General features: G+C 42.5%; 1 protein-coding gene across 5 annotated transcripts in view; it reads left to right on the top strand.

The window, feature by feature from the left end:
- Window positions 1-740: 740 nt before the first annotated feature.
- BTBD7 (BTB domain containing 7) overlaps window positions 741-17,209 on the top strand; it is a 56,880-nt gene continuing 40,411 nt past the window's right edge. For 2 of the 5 annotated variants that reach the window (XM_061463850.1, XM_061463847.1), the window contains exon 1: window positions 11,936-11,957. The gene's annotated coding sequence lies outside the window, so the exon portion shown is untranslated. Of the gene's footprint in view, window positions 860-11,928; window positions 11,958-17,209 lie in introns of those variants that run through there. The other 3 variants (XM_061463848.1, XM_061463852.1, XM_061463849.1) reach the window with 3 other exon arrangements.

Below are 17,209 nucleotides of genomic sequence, written 5' to 3'. Positions count from 1 at the left end.
CTGAGAGAGGTTGTTGGACATGGGGAAGGCAGTGGAGTTTATTTCCAGGTGAACAGTATATATTCCCAGCATGAACACTTAATGCTGGACCCTGACTGTCTGTTAACAAGCTCACAGCAGTTTGGAAAAGCAAGCAGCTGAATAAATGCTTAACGTAAGCAGCTTAGGGAAGTCTCAGAGACAAAGAACCCGTGCTGACAAACAGCTTGCCTTGCAGACACCTCAGTACCTGGGTGTAACAAGCTTGTGAGACACATCACACAAAGCAACCAGAATACACGCGTGTGGCACGGGGGCCGGCGGCAGGGTACACCTGGTCCGGCCTCAGCTCTCCCTGAGGCCAGGCCTGCGGGTGGGCGCCTCGCCAAGCTCGCCTAGGCCATCGGCACTGGCCCACCATCCATCTTGCAGGTTGCAGGGCGAGCCCCCCCACGACACGGGATGACTGGAAACCGTGAATGCTCCCAGAGTAACGCCTGCTGGTGGCTTGGCCGAGCCTCCTCAGCCCTCGGCGTGTGCTCCGTTGCGGCACGGGTGCCCTCGCACGCCTTAGCCGCGACAAGCGAGGGCACCTATCTCCTTCAGAGCCACCTCCCTCCGCTAACCGAGGCCCTGCGCATCCCCACATGGGGGGTAGCGCCCCTCAGGCGCAGCCCGCCCCCGCCCCGCCCCGCCCCGCCCCCACACACCACGTGTCCCGGCAGCAGCAGCAGTCCTGCGCAAGCGCGGTGCCCGCTACTCCTGCCAGACCGAGGTTGGGGCTCGCGATCAAAATGGCGGCGGCCGAAGAGGGACTAAGATTGGAAAGGAGCGAGTGGTGCTGAGCCGGCGGTATGGCGGCGGCGAGTGGCTGCCGGAGGTGAGGCGCTGCGGGGAGCTGCGCGGTCAGCGTGGGCTGGTAGGGCGGGCCGGGCTCCTTGTCATGATGGCAGAGAGGAGCGGGCGAGACCGTCAGTGGCGGGGTGCCCTGGGCAGGGGCTGGGTGCGCGCCCGCCGGGCTGGCAGTGCTCCGTGCCGGCTGCGGCTGACTCCTCCTGCCCCAGCCCCATAGCTCGTACCCGGTAGCTGAGTCGCTGCAGCAGGACTAAGGTGCAGGCCCCCACCGCCCCGCAAGGCCTCCCGCCGAGGGGAGCGGCCCTTCCCCTCCTGCTGCTCCCGGGGGCTCGGGCCCGGCTTTCAAGGTTCTCGCGGGCCTTGAGCACTGACAGTGGTTTTCGCCTCGGCCGCTTCTAGCTGTCGGGTCCTGCCTGGACGCACCTTCCACTGTGGCCTCGGCGCCGCTCCCCGCGGAGCCCTCGGGGTTTTGTTGGGGTCGCCTCACGCAGGATCTGGTGCAGGATTTGTGTTGCCAGTGCTGCGGTGCTCCTCCCATATTCGGCTGTGCGAGAGCGGCCGCGGTCGCTCACCGTGGGCTGTGGGGTCCCGCTTGTGTGCCCGGCCGTTCAGCCCGTCCCTCGGAGGTGCTGCGGCTTTGCGATTGCTGCCTCCCTGGAATGTGTGAGGTTGCGTCCTGCTCATCTTCGTACAGGTGTTACTGTGGTGTTCCTGGAGGAAAACTTGGAGAGCTTTGTAAGTGATGAGTATGTTTGTGCCTCTATAATATTCCTGCTGCCGGTGGGATGGTGCTTTGCTCTTGGTTCGTGTTTCTACTTGCTCTGCCCTGCCATCCCATTTAAGGCCGTTGGATGAAAGATGATACACATTTCAAGTGCTAACATAAAATATGATAGTAAGGTAATAAAACACCTGTTGATACAATGATACTTTATTTGTGTGAGAATTTAGCTTAGGGAATATAGCTTTGCTTGAGACTTTGCTCCAAACCAGTGTAATGTAACACGCAAATTTAAAGTGTTTGGCAGATATACTGTCGGCATGTGGTCACCTCAGGTTTTACCACATACTGCATGCTCTGTTTTCATTTAGAAATGGAGAAAATAAAATCAGAAACTCGGATAAAAAATTTTTATTTTCATATCTTTTTTGAGGCATTTGAAGCTTGATGAGTTAAAGCTTTACCCTTTTTGTCTTAAGGATATTGGGGAAAAAGGAGCAGTATTCTAATAGTCTCCTTTATCATTTCAAATATATATATCGTGGACAGCTTTCATCCTAGTTCTGTATTAACATGCTGCTTTAAATGGGGAGGTGAAGGGAGAGTAATTCCTTTTCAGATCCAGTGAGGTTAGATTCTTCTTTATTTAAACCTTTTTCTGAAGAAATCAACAGAAATATTTCTTCTTCCTTTCTCCCTTCCTCACTTTGTTGACTAACAGTCTGCTGCCACCAGAACAGAATTAATTCTATAGAGATTATTTTTTGAGCAAGTGTCTTTTAGTAATGAACAGATGCTGTGGACCATGTTTGAAAGGCAAGGTCTGAGTACTTAATTTGCAGAACATCTGAATGAAGGTAATGTATTGGTAAGTCATGGCTTGTGATGTTTTCTTCCTTGGTGGAATAATTTAATTCTAGTCCTAGTTGATGGACCAAAGCATAATTTTGCCATTAAAGAACTTGCTACTTTGCTGTATCAAATAATGTGTAAACATTACTATCTGTTCATGCTTACATGTAAACGTGCAATGACTGTCTTGGGGACTAAAGCTTGTATCTTTAGTTACAACATGAAGCTGCAGTTCGCTTTCTTTTTTATTCAGATTTAGCTGGCTGACATAGTTAGACTGCATACAAGTAATCTTGCAAACAGAGTTCAGTATTTTGTGTAGAATGTACAGCCAGTGTTTGTTTTTGTTCATTGGAGATGGAAAAAAAAGCTATTGAATCCTTTGTATTCTGGCGCAGCTGTGCTAAGCATTGTTTTAGTTGCTTTCAAACTCTAGCCAGTATATAAATGGGTTTGACATTCTAATCTAATTTTGTATGTTTAAACATACAAGGAACACAGACACAAGTCATCTTGGATCGCTTTCTGTGGCATTGTTGTAATTGCTGGCTTTTTAACAATCTTTGCCACTTACTTTAGTACCTGAATTTTCTTTGTGTGTCCAGATTCTCTTGCTGAGTCATAGAGTAGTGGTGTAATGCTTATAGCTGGCATTGAGTGATTTGCAAAGAGTCATACATGAAATAATAGAATTATATTTATAAGCTCCATTGGAAGACTTGCATGGGCTTGTCGTGGTGACTTAATTTTTTTTTTTCCCTTTGTTTGCAGGCTTTTCTGAGAAGCTCAGAACTTTGTGTTGTGAATGTCACATATTGTTAAATTATAGTAGAATATGTTGTCTTTGTAGCCAGCTCTTTGAATTTAATTCAGTGGGGCTGTCAGAGCTTGATGAATAGACTAACAAAATATCAGGTCTTCATTTTGAAAGTGGCCTTTCAAGTTGCTGCGCATATGATGTCAGGTTTACAGCTCTCACTGATGACAGTTGACCTAGAGGCTTATAGGGTGTGAATGCTAGGCTTGGACAATGTGTCCTGCTTTGCAGGCTGCGTTAGTGTTATGGTGTCTTGTGGTCCTGCCTGTGTCCATAGGAGGCGGTGTAACATTAGGCCTGCCCCTCATGCTACCTGATGGTAGTTTGGTGTTGATATAGTAGACCACATGCAAGAAAAGGGGAGTGTATTTTGATGTCTGGCTGTGCAGTGACAACCAAGATAATCGTGGCTGGCTGCCTTCCAAAGAGGAAAAAGTAAGAGGAAACAAAACATCCTATGGACATCTGTTATGGACTGCAAGTAGTTCCCATTAATCAAACAAAAGATCTATAAATAAAATGTGAGATTGCTTTTAAGAAGAAATAACTATATTCTTAATAATACTGATGAGAATCTGACCATTCTTGTAGCACATCTTGATATAAACACCTGAATTTCAGACTCTACATTTTCTTTTGTTGTTTTCTGAACATATTTACATGAATTTTGATTCCTGTTACTGGATCAATGGCTTGTACCATTTCTTTTTCACACAAGTCTGGAAACCTGGTGCACAAACTATTGTGCATGCAGTGAAGACTGGGAATCCTAGTTCAGATGTGAGTGTTAGGTGATGAGTCATGTAGTTATTGATCTGTTTTGTTACCCAGGTTCTTTTAAAGATATATTGACAAGCCATATTCTTCTGTCTTTGGACAGAAGCTATTATGGATTTTTAGAATGGTCTTTGTTATGTTGGCTTACCAGTATGCCTGAGCTATAACAAGAAGGGAATGCAGATGAAAATTTGATGCTAGTCTTGCATTTTGTGCCTATCCAGTCTGTTTTGCATGTCTCCCAAAAGTATGCCTGTTATAATGATGCCTTCTATATAATGAGTGGATGCTAGGAGATCTCAAATCCTTGTGTGATTTATGTAGAAACAATGAAAATTGTGTGTTAGGGAGAGTAGAAATGAGCAAGAGGAAAAATGAATAGGAAGGAGTTGAATGTCAATGATGGCATATGCAACATGTACCATACCTCACTGTCTGAAGTTCTGTGAAGTTTTAGCATTTTGCTTTCATCTTAGTCTCTTGACTGTGGTGTTTTGATTTCCAGTGTTCAAGCAAAGAGATCAGATCATGTCAGAGGTTCATCTAAAACTGGAGGGGATCTGAAGTATCTAATTTCTTTGTCCTTGGCACTATGGCAAATCACTTCTTTCCTTTATAAGGGTGCCCATGAGGTTCTTCGTATATGCTTAGTGTCAAAATTGGCTTAAATAATTGTATTCCGTAGCTGCTCTTTCCTTCACGGTCCCCTCAGCTGTGTTGGTAGAGCCATTTACATGGCTTCAGTCTGAAGTATTGCAGAAAATTGTCTGAAAAGTAAACAACTACAACACAAAATAACTTCATATCAGGTCCCTGATCTTGGTTGTCACACTGCTGTGGAAAGTTTGTTTGCTGGCACAGTGTAGAAGCAGGGTCAGATCGGTAAAGGGGATCTGGGGGTTGGGACTGTGTTGCCTGAAGTGTATTAGATTGAAATACATCTGCAACTATATACTTAGTTAAATTTAAATCCAATTTAATTGCTCCATTGGGTATGTTGTGCAAGGTTACACCTAACATTACCGAATGTATACTTTAACAACTGGTGGGCTTCAGTGTGTGTTCAGCCTTTTGGGAATTTTCAGTCATCAGTGGGTTTAAAACATTTCTCTAGGTGAAAAATATCAATTACCAGAGTAATACAGCATGCAAAATAAATTTAACAGCAGTCCATACTGGTTAAGAACGAGCAACATTCAGTAAGGTGTGGGGGTACAACACGTGAGGGTAGCACCTTCCTAGGTCAGTTTCTAAGTTTCAAAAGTGTCTTCCAGAGATCTTGCTTTATTTTTCAAAATTGAAATTCTGTTGCTAGCTGTTAGCTGTGTAAATGTCTGATCATTCTGTAAATACTATTGGATCTTTGTTCTCAAATCTTGTCTGAATTCAATGGTTATGTATGTTCTGTATGACACTGAAACTCCATTTTATGTTCAATTCTTCCTGTATTAGAAAGATTAGATTTTTTTTTCTGTCCCTCTGGTGTTCTTACTTGTCATATCCTGTTTCCTGTTCACCATAGTAAACTGTAAAGAGTAGAATGTAATTTTTTAAATCTCTCTTAAAGAATATCTTTCTATTGCTATTGTTACTGCTATTCCCATCTTCTTAAAGAGCCTTTTTATTTCTAATCTGTCCTTTTTATTTCTAATCTGTCCTCTTTGATACAGGATTATGTCAGTATGCTAACTTGCAGCTTTTAAGAAGAATCTTTTCTGGCATTCTTAACAACTTCAAATCTTCAGTGTTATCTAGTGGGAAGTGCTTTAAAGGTAGACTAAGCTAGTTAATGGTATGCAAGATTCCTCTAATTTGGAAGCTGTGTCCAAGATCTGTTAACTCTGTTTCAGGACAACTATTAAGCTGTTGCTGTTTGACACTTCTGCTGATGGTAACAATGGCTAAACTCAAACCAGTTGGTTGAAACAGCAGTGTAATAAACTACTGTTGCTTGGTTTTTTAGTTATGCATGTTATTTTGTCACCTAGTACTTGCAGAAGCTCTGTGTGATAATTAGAGGTGCAAAATGCATCTGGGTGTTTGCATGTGTGTTTTAGACTGTAGTTCAGGTCAGAGAACACTGTTCTTTCTTACAGTCCAGAATTGAGATTTAAATCAAGGTGTGGAATACAAAAAGCAAGAATACCAAGGTCTTGTGAAGGCATCAAAATTCAGTAAAATTATGCCTATTTATATGCAAATTAAAGTTTTCTTTTTTTTTTTTTTTTTAGTGACCAAGTAGGTAACATTGCATTAGTGAGAAATTGGACTGCTGCTTTGCTTATCATTGTCTGCTACCCCAAATCTCTGTACTTACAATGAAGTCTGTAAACCACTTCTGTGATGGGCAGCTTATTCTCATTGCTTTAAAAATAATCAGTGTGAGTGGCGAAAGTTCCTTTTCATGTTCTTTCTCCTCACCCCAATATTTGAAATGCTGCTTGAGAGCTGACTGAAAAACTCTGAAATAAAAAATCCAGTCAGAATGCAATGAGGCATTATTTTCTGGACCTGTGCTCCCTTACTCTTCAAGCTCTTTTGATCTGCTTTAGCTTTGTTCTCATGATGATGCTTGATGTAAAGGTGTGTGTGTGGGGGGAATGGTTCCTTGACCATTAGAACTGAGGAATGAGGGTTGCTGTGGATTTGGTGATCTTTGACTTCATCTAGGAAGATGCAAGTCCTGTTTGAAGCTTTTCTGTTGCTGTGGTTGTGATGGTGCTCATACATGAAAGTTCTGTAGTGTTTAAGATGAGGTTGTGCTTAAGTACTTTGTGTAAGTGGAGGCATTTAGAGGTTTTCTTTCATATACTTGGATGTCTATTTCTTAAAATACATGAAGGTTAACAACCTCTGAAGCTGCTTGTGGTATTTGACTGAGTGACCAGAAGAGTTCGTCTTGGAGAAGGAAGGAATGTATGCATAAACACAGTGGAATTTTGTATTACCTATTAAAAAAAAAACAACCCACAGACTAATCAAACATGGGAGTATATTAAAGACTGATGTCCTCTGCTGTGGCTCATCCTGTAATGGGCATCTGGATTTTAAATGTCTTAAGAGGTGAAATGAAATACTAGAATGTGGTCAGAGAAGATAACATTAAAGGAATCCATGAACTTATGATCCTATTAAAGTCATTCTAGTAGTGACTATAGCTCACTGTAATGCAGTGGAATTGCTTATACTGACATTTTTAAATTGAGGATACCTTTGACAGTCTGTAGTGAGGTACTTCAAGGAAGTTTTTGAAGTAGGTTGTTTATTGTACTTCAGACACTAGCATGGTGGAAGAATGCTGAGTTAAAATACACATTTGAGGCAGGAAATTTTGTATTATGCAGTGTAGTGATGGCCTCAGTACTGAATGAGGAAGAATCTAAGATGTGTCAATACTCTTCAGCTCCTGAGAGACAACAGTTGTTACTGGTGAGCTGGATGTAAGCACTGTAATTCTTACAAAGCAGTGTCTGTAACAGCATGAGGAGTTGCCAGTGTCATTGTGAGTCCCCCCTTTCTCCCAATGTACTAAATTATCTCCATCTCCTCTGCAGTTTATCTTCATGGCTGATATGGGGATTTAGCTTATCTAAATTTTGGATAAGAATGTGTTTACTGCCTTAGATTCTCAAATCCTAACTCAGCTGATTTTTTTTTTTTTTTTTGTATAGCCAAAGATAGTATTTAAGAGAAACATTTTCTGTCTTTTTTAAAATTGTATTATTTGGGTCAGAATGTATCTCCCGCTTCTTAATTGGCCCTTAAAATCTCTGTAAGATTTAATCCTTTATTAAACACTTCTGGAAATGTGCATTTGGACTTGAAATACCAAAATATCCTTCTAGCATAGTAAGGTGTCATAGTGTTAAGATTATTCCCTCTCTGATAGTGCTTTGTAGTTCTAGACACAAGCCTGAAGACTTAATAACCCCTGGTAAACTGATTTTTATATATTTCTGCACTGAATCAAAGCTGCTTGTCTGTAGCTGCATTTAACCAAGATCTTTGGTGCTGTAATCTGGACACTTACTATCTGAAGACTCAGAAGTACAGTCCTAAAGCAAACTTTCCAAAAGATCTGCCCTTGCTACTTAGGGCTTTTCCATTTTAAGGAAAATCATCTGAGTTTCTCTGCAGAGAATATCTAAAGTAATTTTGTTACTGAATAGTTTCTTAGTTAATTATTGGCTTAAAATTTGCTAGTTTGGATTAACAGATTTGTACTAATCTGGGTATTTCCCCACCACCATTTTAGGGATATGCACACATTTCTCTTTCCCTTCTCCACTTATTCTGCTTTTAGCTACCAACTTAACTATTCTGGAGCATTAAATTAGAAAACATCTCATTTCGTGACTGTGTTTTACCTGCATCAAGGCTGAATTGTGTTAAGGACTAGTGATTTTCAGTAATGAGAGTGCTTATTTAAACATTTAGTGAACCAGTTTTATCCTTGGTTTAAATTTGGAAGGAAATGGAACTTGCCATTTTTTATTTTTTTCCCACATGTACAAGATCAATGTGTTTCCTTGAAGTTAAAATGAGCCTTTTGCGTTTATTAATCTGAAAATTAATCCAGTTAAAACTGTTCCTGTTATTTGAATATGAATGTGCAAGTAGAGAACACAGAATTGAATGGAAATTATCATCTGGGTGGAAAGGGAATTGAGATTGCCTTTTTGGTGGCAGTGTCAACTTTTTTTACCCCATTAGAATTGTGTGCAAGTCTACGGGGGTATGATGTAATAGGCATCACAGAAACATGGTGGGATGGCTCCTGTGACTGGAGTGTTGGAATGGAAGGTTATAGGCTCTTTAGAAAAGACAGGCCTGGCAGGCGGGGAGGGGGAGTTGCCCTTTATGTTAGGAATAGGCTGGAGAGTATGGAACTCTGTCTGGGGACGGGTGAGCAGTCAACAGAGAGTTTGTGGGTCAGGGTTAAAGGGAGAACAGCTATAAGGGACATTATTGTGGGGATCTATTACAGACTGCCTGACCAAGAGAAATCTGTGGATGAGAAGCACTCTACAGAGAGATAGGAACAGCCTCCCACTCACAGGCCCTTGTTCTCATGGGAGACTTCAACCACCCTGATACATGTTGCAGGGTCAGTATGACCCGGCACAAGCAATCCAGGGCGTTTCTCGATTGTGTGGAAGACAGCTTCCTTGTGCAAGTAATAGAGGAGCGGCCCAGGAGAGGTGCCATGCTTGACCTTGTGCTCACCAACAGGGGAGAGCTGTTTGGAAATGTGACGCTTCAGGGCAGCCTTGGATGCAGCAACCATGAGTTGGTCAAATTCGAGATCCTCAGGACAGTGAGAAGAGCATGCAGCAAGCTCACTGCCCTGGACTTCAAGAGAGCAGACTTTGGCCTCTTCAGGAACCTGCTTCAGAAGGTTCCATGGGATACAGCCCTAGAGGGCAGGGGGGCCCAAGACTGTTGGATGATACTCAAGGATCACCTACTACAAGCTCAGGAGTGTTGCATCCCAACTAGAAGGAAGTGCAGCAGGAGGGCCAGGAGACCTCCTTGGATGGATAAGGATCTGCTGAGGAAAGTTCAAAGGAAAACAGAGACTTATAAAAGGTGGAAGAAAGACCAGGCAGCCTGGGAAGAATATGGGGATGTTGTTTGGGAAGCTAGGGACCCGGTTAGGAAAGCTAAGGCCCAGTTAGAATTAAACTGGGCTAGGGATGTTAATGATAACAGGAAGGGATTCTATAGGTACATAGCAAATAAAAAACAGACTAGGGACAACATGGGCCCTCTCCGGAAGCTATCAGAAGAACTGGCTACCCTTAATTTGGAGAAGGCTGAAGTACTTAACGACTTCTTTGCCTTGGCCTTCACTGGCAAATGCTCTGACCAAACCACCCAAGTCTTGGAAGGTAGAGACAGGGACTGTGAGAATGAAGACCTTGTGCCCACTGTAGGAGAGGAACTGGTTCGAGACCATCTTAAAAACCTGAATGCACACAAGTCCATGGGTCCTGATGAGATCCATCCGCGGGTCCTGAAGGAGCTGGCAAATGAAGTTGCTAAGCCACTGTCCATCATATTTGAAAAATTGTAGCAGTCAGGTGAAGTTCCCGATGACTGGAAAAAGGGAAAAATAACCCCCATTTTCAAGAAGGGGAAAATGGATGACCCAGGAAATTACAGACCAGTCAGTCTCCCCTCTGTGCCTGGCAAAATCTTGGAGCAGATTCTCCTGGAAGGCATGCTAAGGCATATGAAAAACAACAAGGTGGTTTGTGACGGCCAGCATGGCTTCACTAAGGGAAAATCCTGCCTGACCAATTTGGTGGCCTTCTATGATGGGGCTATGGAACTGATGGACAGGGGTAGAGCAGTTGATGTCATCTACCTGGACTTGTGCAAAGCATTCGACACTGTCCCACACGACATCCTTGTCTCTAAATTGGAGAGACGTCAATTTGATAGGTGGACCACTTGGTGGATAAAGAGCTGCCTGGATGGCCGTATGGAAAGAGTTGTGGTCAGTGGTTCAGTGTCTGTCTGGAGACCATTGATGAGTGGTGTCCCTCAGGGATTGGTGTTGGGACGAGTCTTGTTTAACATCTTCGTTGCTGACATGCACAGTGGGATTGAGTGCGCACTCAGCAAGTTTGCTGATGACACCAAGCTGTGTGGTTCGGTTGATACCCTGGAGGGAAGGAATGCTATCCAGAGGGACCTTGACACACTTGTGAGGTGGGCTGATGCCAACCTTACGAAGTTTAACCATGCCAAATGCAAGGTCCTACACCTGGGTCAGAGGAATCCCAGGCACAGCTACAGGCTGGGCAGAGAAGAGATTCAGAGCAGCCCTGTGGAGAAGGACTTGGGGGTGCTGCTTGATGAGAAAACAAACGTGAGCTGGCAGTGTGCGCTTCCAGCCCAGAAAGCCAACTGTATCCTGGGCCGCATCAAAAGGAGCGTGACCAGCAGGTTGAATGAGGTGATCCTGCCCCTCTACTCTACTCTACTCTTTTGAGACCTCATTTGGAGTATTGTGTGCAGTTCTGGTGTCCTCAACATAAAAAGGACATGAAACTGTTGGAACAAGTCCAGAGGAGGGTCACGAGGATGATCATGGGACTGGAGCACCTCCTGTATGAAGACGGGCTGAGGAAGTTGGGGCTGTTCAGCCTGGGGAAGAGAAGGCTGCGTGGAGACCTCATAGTATCTGAAGGGGGCCTGCAAGGGTGCCAGGGATGGACTCTTCGCTAGAGGCTGTAGTGATAGGACAAGGGGTAATGGGTTAGAACTTCAACAGAGGAAGTTTAGATTGGATGTAAGGAAGAAGTTCTTTACTGTAAGGATGGTGAGGCAGTGGAATGGGTTGCCCATGGAAGTTGTGAATGCTTCATCTCTTGGCGGTGTTCAAAGTGAGGTTGGACAGAGCCTTGAGTGACATGGTTTAGTGTGAGGTGTCCCTGCCCATGGCAGGGGGGTTGGTACTGGATGATCTTGAGGTCCTTTCTAACCCTAACTATTCTACGATTCTATGATTTATTGGTGAACGTCTTAAATAATGGAAGAATAAAAGAAAGTTTAAGTATAGCACACACTGACAAAGGCTTCCCTTTTTTCATTTCACCCTTGCTTTGAAGAGTGGTGATATCAAGGACAGTGGGAGACGAGAGAAAGACAACCAAAACTTGGTCTAAAATGAGATAAAGATCAGTGGGTTTGTTTTAATGGAGTATCTTATCTGATTAGTACAATCCAAGGGATGTTTGCTTTCCTTGTAATACTTCTTTGGAAAATTGTGTTTGGTTGGATTAATTTATGTTCTGGGGCAGCTGAAAAGCTTCATTATCTTGTGGAAGGAGAGGAAGAGTTAAGGGATTTAATCAGTCTTCTCAAAGAGCAGATTGCTTTAGCAAATAGTTAAATAAAAAAACACCTCACAAGCTCTCATAACTGTCCAGTCTCTGTGTACATGAGGTATATGTAGGTATTCTGAATTAAATACGTAAATGATTGGTACCTCTAGTTTTTAGGAACAACATGTCATGTTGACATGTGTGATGCTGCTTTGACTGTTCTGTAAAACTTGCGTGTTCATGTAACAGGATGAAAAATAAATGCTTTAGAAATATGGAGAGAGCTTGTTGCAGGGAATCTGGAAGACATAACTTCCTTTGCTTGCCAAGGGGAGAATGTAAACAAAGCTTCAACTTAATTGTACCCTAACTACTAGAGCGGTTTTCTGACTAAGCCTTTCCTTCCTTAACTGATTGCTGTTATCATTGAGAAATTATATTTTCTGTTTCATTTGAAATGGATTTCCATATCTTTATTGAGGACATGTCTCAAAGTTTGTGAGTATTTAGTTCTTGCTGCACTTACATAGAATCTAAATGTAGATATTACTGAAAGTAACTACTGAAGCTAAAGCTACTTGTGTAGCTAGTTTTGGGGCTTCTGATGGTTTCTGAAAGTATCAGAAGTTTGCTTGTGAGAACGTTGTGATATTAGTATATTTTTCTGCTGTATGTGCTCTTGTGCAGCCACTAAAATATCCATCTTTAAAATGGCTAAAATATTTGAACTGTATAACATAAAAAGATTTCTTGGCATCAGGTGTTATATAAATGCTACCTGTGGAAGTCAGTGTGGCTCTTAAAATTTTCTGAAGTTAATAGATACAGAGGATAGTATAGAAGAACTCATCCAAAGGAGAAATCTTTTAAACGTGCAAGCTTTCAAATAACTGTTAAAGTCTTGGTATATACAGAGATAGCTGATTTATGCAAAGAGGTGTAAGATCACCGTGTTTGTTAAAAGCCTCTGAATAAACGGAAAACAGCCTGTAGATTTGACCAGGAATTTCACACTTGCAGTTCATAACCATTTTACAAGCTCTTGAATGGGTCAGTTGTATAAATACCGTACAGTTTGATTTTTGTACTGCTGCCTGCTTCAGTGAGCAGAGTAGACCTGTGAGTGACCCTGAATGTTGGGAAACAAAGGGAAGAGGTGTAGAGTGTCAGTGCTGAAACTGGAGCTGCAGAAATGGAGACTGCAAAGGAGGACTCTACCTGAGTGTCGAAGGCCAGGTGAGAGTAACTTGTTGAGGCTGGGTCTGAGCTCATAGGGAATGACAAAGGTGACTACAAGGGTGTAGTTTTTTCGAGTTGTGAGGCAGTTTTAATAGTGATAGTCTGGTCTCTTCAGATTAACAGCTGTGGGTTCCTGTTCCAGGTGTAGATGGCTATCAAATCCACCTGCAGAAATTCCCTTTTTCCTGTTTCCTGTCATCAGCCCTCTGAAATGACTTGTTCTGTGATCACGTAATCTCTGTATGTAGTGTGAGGGGAAACGGGAAAATCCCATGGCTGGAGCAGAGTGAGGGGAGTGTGCAGCTCCCTGTTAGTTTGACTTCAGTGGTAGTGCCAGATTACCCTGATGTACCTGTGAAGAGCTGACAGGCAGGGAGTCCTGCATGGACAGCTAGCTTCTTGCCATTGGTGGAGGAATCTGCTAAATTGAGGGGAATATATTAAAATGTGCATTGGCTTGGCCTTGTATTTTTCCCCAGATGACTAATACCTAGATGCGTATATTCTGTCATTTCAATTTAAAATTATTCCAAGCCTTCAAAAATGCAACACCCCCCCATGGAGCTCTTTACTAGTAGTTGCTGCTGTCTGAAGGGCTGTTAACCAAGGCCTGGTTGAAGAGAGAAATGAACTGGACAAATGCAGAACAAAGATAAAACAGGCCAAAAAAAGGAACAGTAGTTTGGCTAGCTAGCAAGGGTGAGCATGACCATGGTCAATCCTAGTGATAGCTACTGCTGTATAGATTACCTGTTTCTGCTAGGACTGCCCCTGCTTTGTAGTCCCTGACAGGACTTAAATGTGGCTTCCCACATGTGTGCTAGAATGGAAGGGGACAGCTCTTCTGTAGAAATGAGTGCGTGGGACTGGGAATGTTTATTTCTTGAGGGCTGTGCCAGTTGAATATTGGTCAAACTGCATGTTGTGTTTGTGGGGAGCAAGCAGCCTTTTCTTGCTGTTCTTTACTCTTCTGGCAGCATTCCTTGGGAGTTGATTGCAGCCAGAAGATGGTGATAGAGGTGATCAAGTATATTGATCTGTGGACAGAGTTCAACCATTTGGGATGTCTGATCATTACACAGGTCCAAGATTTTGTGTCTGCTTCAACACTGGGATCCTGGAGCAATTGTTGAGAAAACCCCAGGTATTATCATCACCAGAGACTACTACTGCTCCTCTTAAGGTTATGGAAGTTAAGGGAACTAAAACTGTGTGATCAAAAGGATGCTTTTTGAAGGTGAATTGGAAAAAGCAAGTGGCGAGAGAGGACAGGTGCTGCTTACTTAGTGTGGATACAGAGCATAGTGCCTGGGATTGCTTTAGTAGCAACTTCAGTATACTCTCAGAGGAAACATGTTCTGAGAGGAAGTGTGGTGAATGTAACTGTGCAGTGAATTTAGAAGCACTCTTGTATGCAGGAAGCTCCCAGATCCTCATTCAGAGCAGACGGCTTTCTGTGAAATAATTGAGCCTGGAGGAAAGGGAAAATGCAGTACAAGGAGACTGTAGGATATATCCCACTGAGGTAGTACTTGATGTGAGAAGGCGACAGCATTAAACTCCAGAGATGCATCTTCCATATGGTTGAGGTTTCAGCCAAGACTTCCCTATCTTAGTAGACTTGCTAATTGAAAACAGCATCTTGTGTTGTGTTTGGGTCACAGCTTGAGAAAGAGGAGGAATTCCCTTTCTTAATGAAATGGGGATCTTTGGGGGGCACTCTCAAAGAAAAAGGGATAAAATCCTGTGAATTGTGAAAACTGCGTGGGAAGGAGCAAGCCTGTTGACAGAGGAGTGCTTGAATAGGAAGCCCATGAAATACACTGTGTAAAGGTGGGACAGCTTAATGTGGAGAATTCTTCCTTTTGCTGAGCTCCTGCTTTTTCTGTGGAGGAAGAAAGAAGCAGATGGCTGAGGAGACTGCTGTAATAAAGGACAGGCAGTATCTGGAGACAGGTGAACTGGTTGTTGATCCCAGTATCTGAAGCTGAATTTAGCTGAAATTTGGCTGAGTTAAATTGCTGCCTGACGACACAATTAAGTGTTGACCAAAACTTCAGTAGAGAGAAAAAAGCAGGCTACTTTTTCTTAAAATCTGATCCTTCATGGAGGTGCTATTCTTGCAATTTGTCTTAACCAAATATAGTGTCCCCGTATGTATTATACCATAGAGGATTTTCTTTGCCTTTCTTTAAAAACAAAAACACATCTTGTTTGCTCAGAAGTAGCCTTTTGAAAAGCATTTAGACTCCTCTAAATGTATCACAATATGTCAGAATATTTTGCAATTACTTTAGATTGGCTAAAATGAATTATCCTCATTTTCCCTGAAAATGGGCATGTTCATGCCTAATTTACTCTGTTCAATGATATTGATAAAGATTTGGTGATAGGATTTCTCTCACTTTTCTTACAAAGCATATTTAATAACATTTTATGTCTGTCTCTGTCTGATAATGTTCCTGTCAAGTAAACTTCCGAAAAATGGAAAGTCATTGAAGAATGCATACTGTCATTTCACTTCAGGAGAGTTGTAGAGGGCAGTAAATGGGCTCTTGCTGATTTTGCTGAAAGTGTTTTGAATTCCACTTCAGGAACATTAGTAAGTCTTTCGTGTGAGTATTGTCAATCAGAATAGACTTCTGGTATGTTAGTGGGTGCTTGCAACCAGCTGGAAAGATCAGTGATGTACAGAGATGGTGTTTCATTAGCCAGTATATGAAAACATGGAAGTTGCTTGGGAGGAACTTTTTATTCTTTGCAGGATTATACTCAGCGTGTGCTGTGTGCTTGGTTTTTTTAGGTGCTGGAACTTCTTCTATTTAAGGGAATATAAATATGTTGATATCTTGTGATTTGAACTGTTGCTCTCTCCTGACAATGTTACTTAATTGCTTCTAGGATCAGTACGTTTACATCATACTCTAAATTACTTTGGTAATGATAAAAAAAATCAAAAAACCTATTCTGAACACTATTTGCAAAGACAGCATTGAAAAGAGAGTTTTTTCGTTTATCTTTTTTCTGTACTTTTTCAACTGCCAGAATGCTTCTCAACGTTTTCAGTTTCTGAAGTGTACATATCTTCAAGACTGCATGCCTTTATACTTTTATTTTAATGTAGTTTTTTTAACTTCCACTCTGATTCCTCAGAGGACATGTTGAAAATTGATAGTTGTTTCACTGTTTGTTTGGGGCGGGGGGAGTTGTGTGTGTATGGATTTTATTTTTTTTTGTCTTCTTTCCACTTCCTCTCCCTAAAACTCAATCCTAAGTTTCTTAACCAATCTATAAATAAAAAGCCAGGACTACCGTGGGGTTTTTGCTCCCTCTATTTTAAAAGAACTTCTGGATAGAGAAGTGTACTACTTCACGAAAAAGCAAGTGTTTTAAAATTCATGCTTAACTTGTAAGAAAGGTTCTTTGTGATAGCTGGAACACATGATTCTCAGCAAAACACTAAGTAATGCAGTCACTTTTGTTATCTAGTTATGTCTGCTTTTTCTTGCCCTATTTGCTCATAACTGCTGATGTGGCTTAAGTTTTGATGTTCTGCCATTAGATTGATTTTTGTTTCCAATTCAGTAAGTCATGAAATAATACAGATTCATTAACCCAATTCCTGAAGGACATTGTTTGTTACTCATTTCTGTACAGTACTAATCCAAATCAGAACCTTCCAGCTGTATCAGCTATATGTTGCTGTTGTATCATCCAGATAATTTTGAATAATGATAAAGGTTGGTTGCTTGGCTGGATAATAAAAAAATGATGGGGCTACAGAACTGATGGATGGGGTAGAGCAGTTGACGTCATCTACCTGGACTTGTGCAAAGCGTTTGATGCTGTCCCAAACGACATCTTTGTCTCTGAATTGGAGAGACATCAGTTTGATAGGTGGACCACTCGGTGGATAAAGAGCTGCCTGGATGGCCGCATGCAAAGAGTTGTGGTCAAAGACTCAATGTCCGGCTGGAGACCAGTGACGAGTGGTGTCCCTCAGGGATCGGTGTTGGGACCGGTCTTGTTCAGCATCTTTGTCGGTGAGATGCACAGTGGGATTGAGTGTGCCCTCAGCAAGTTTGCCGATGACGCCAAGCTGTGTGGTTCGGTTGATACCCTGGAGGGAAGGAA

This window comes from Pezoporus flaviventris, unplaced genomic scaffold (assembly GCF_033815535.1).
Source record: "Pezoporus flaviventris isolate CSIRO_AGI_PZ_B2104156 unplaced genomic scaffold, CSIRO_AGI_Pfla_v1 ptg000036l, whole genome shotgun sequence".
NCBI lineage: Eukaryota > Metazoa > Chordata > Aves > Psittaciformes > Psittacidae > Pezoporus > Pezoporus flaviventris.
Note: the sequence above shows the minus strand (reverse complement) of the source record. Positions and strands in the feature narration are given on the sequence as shown.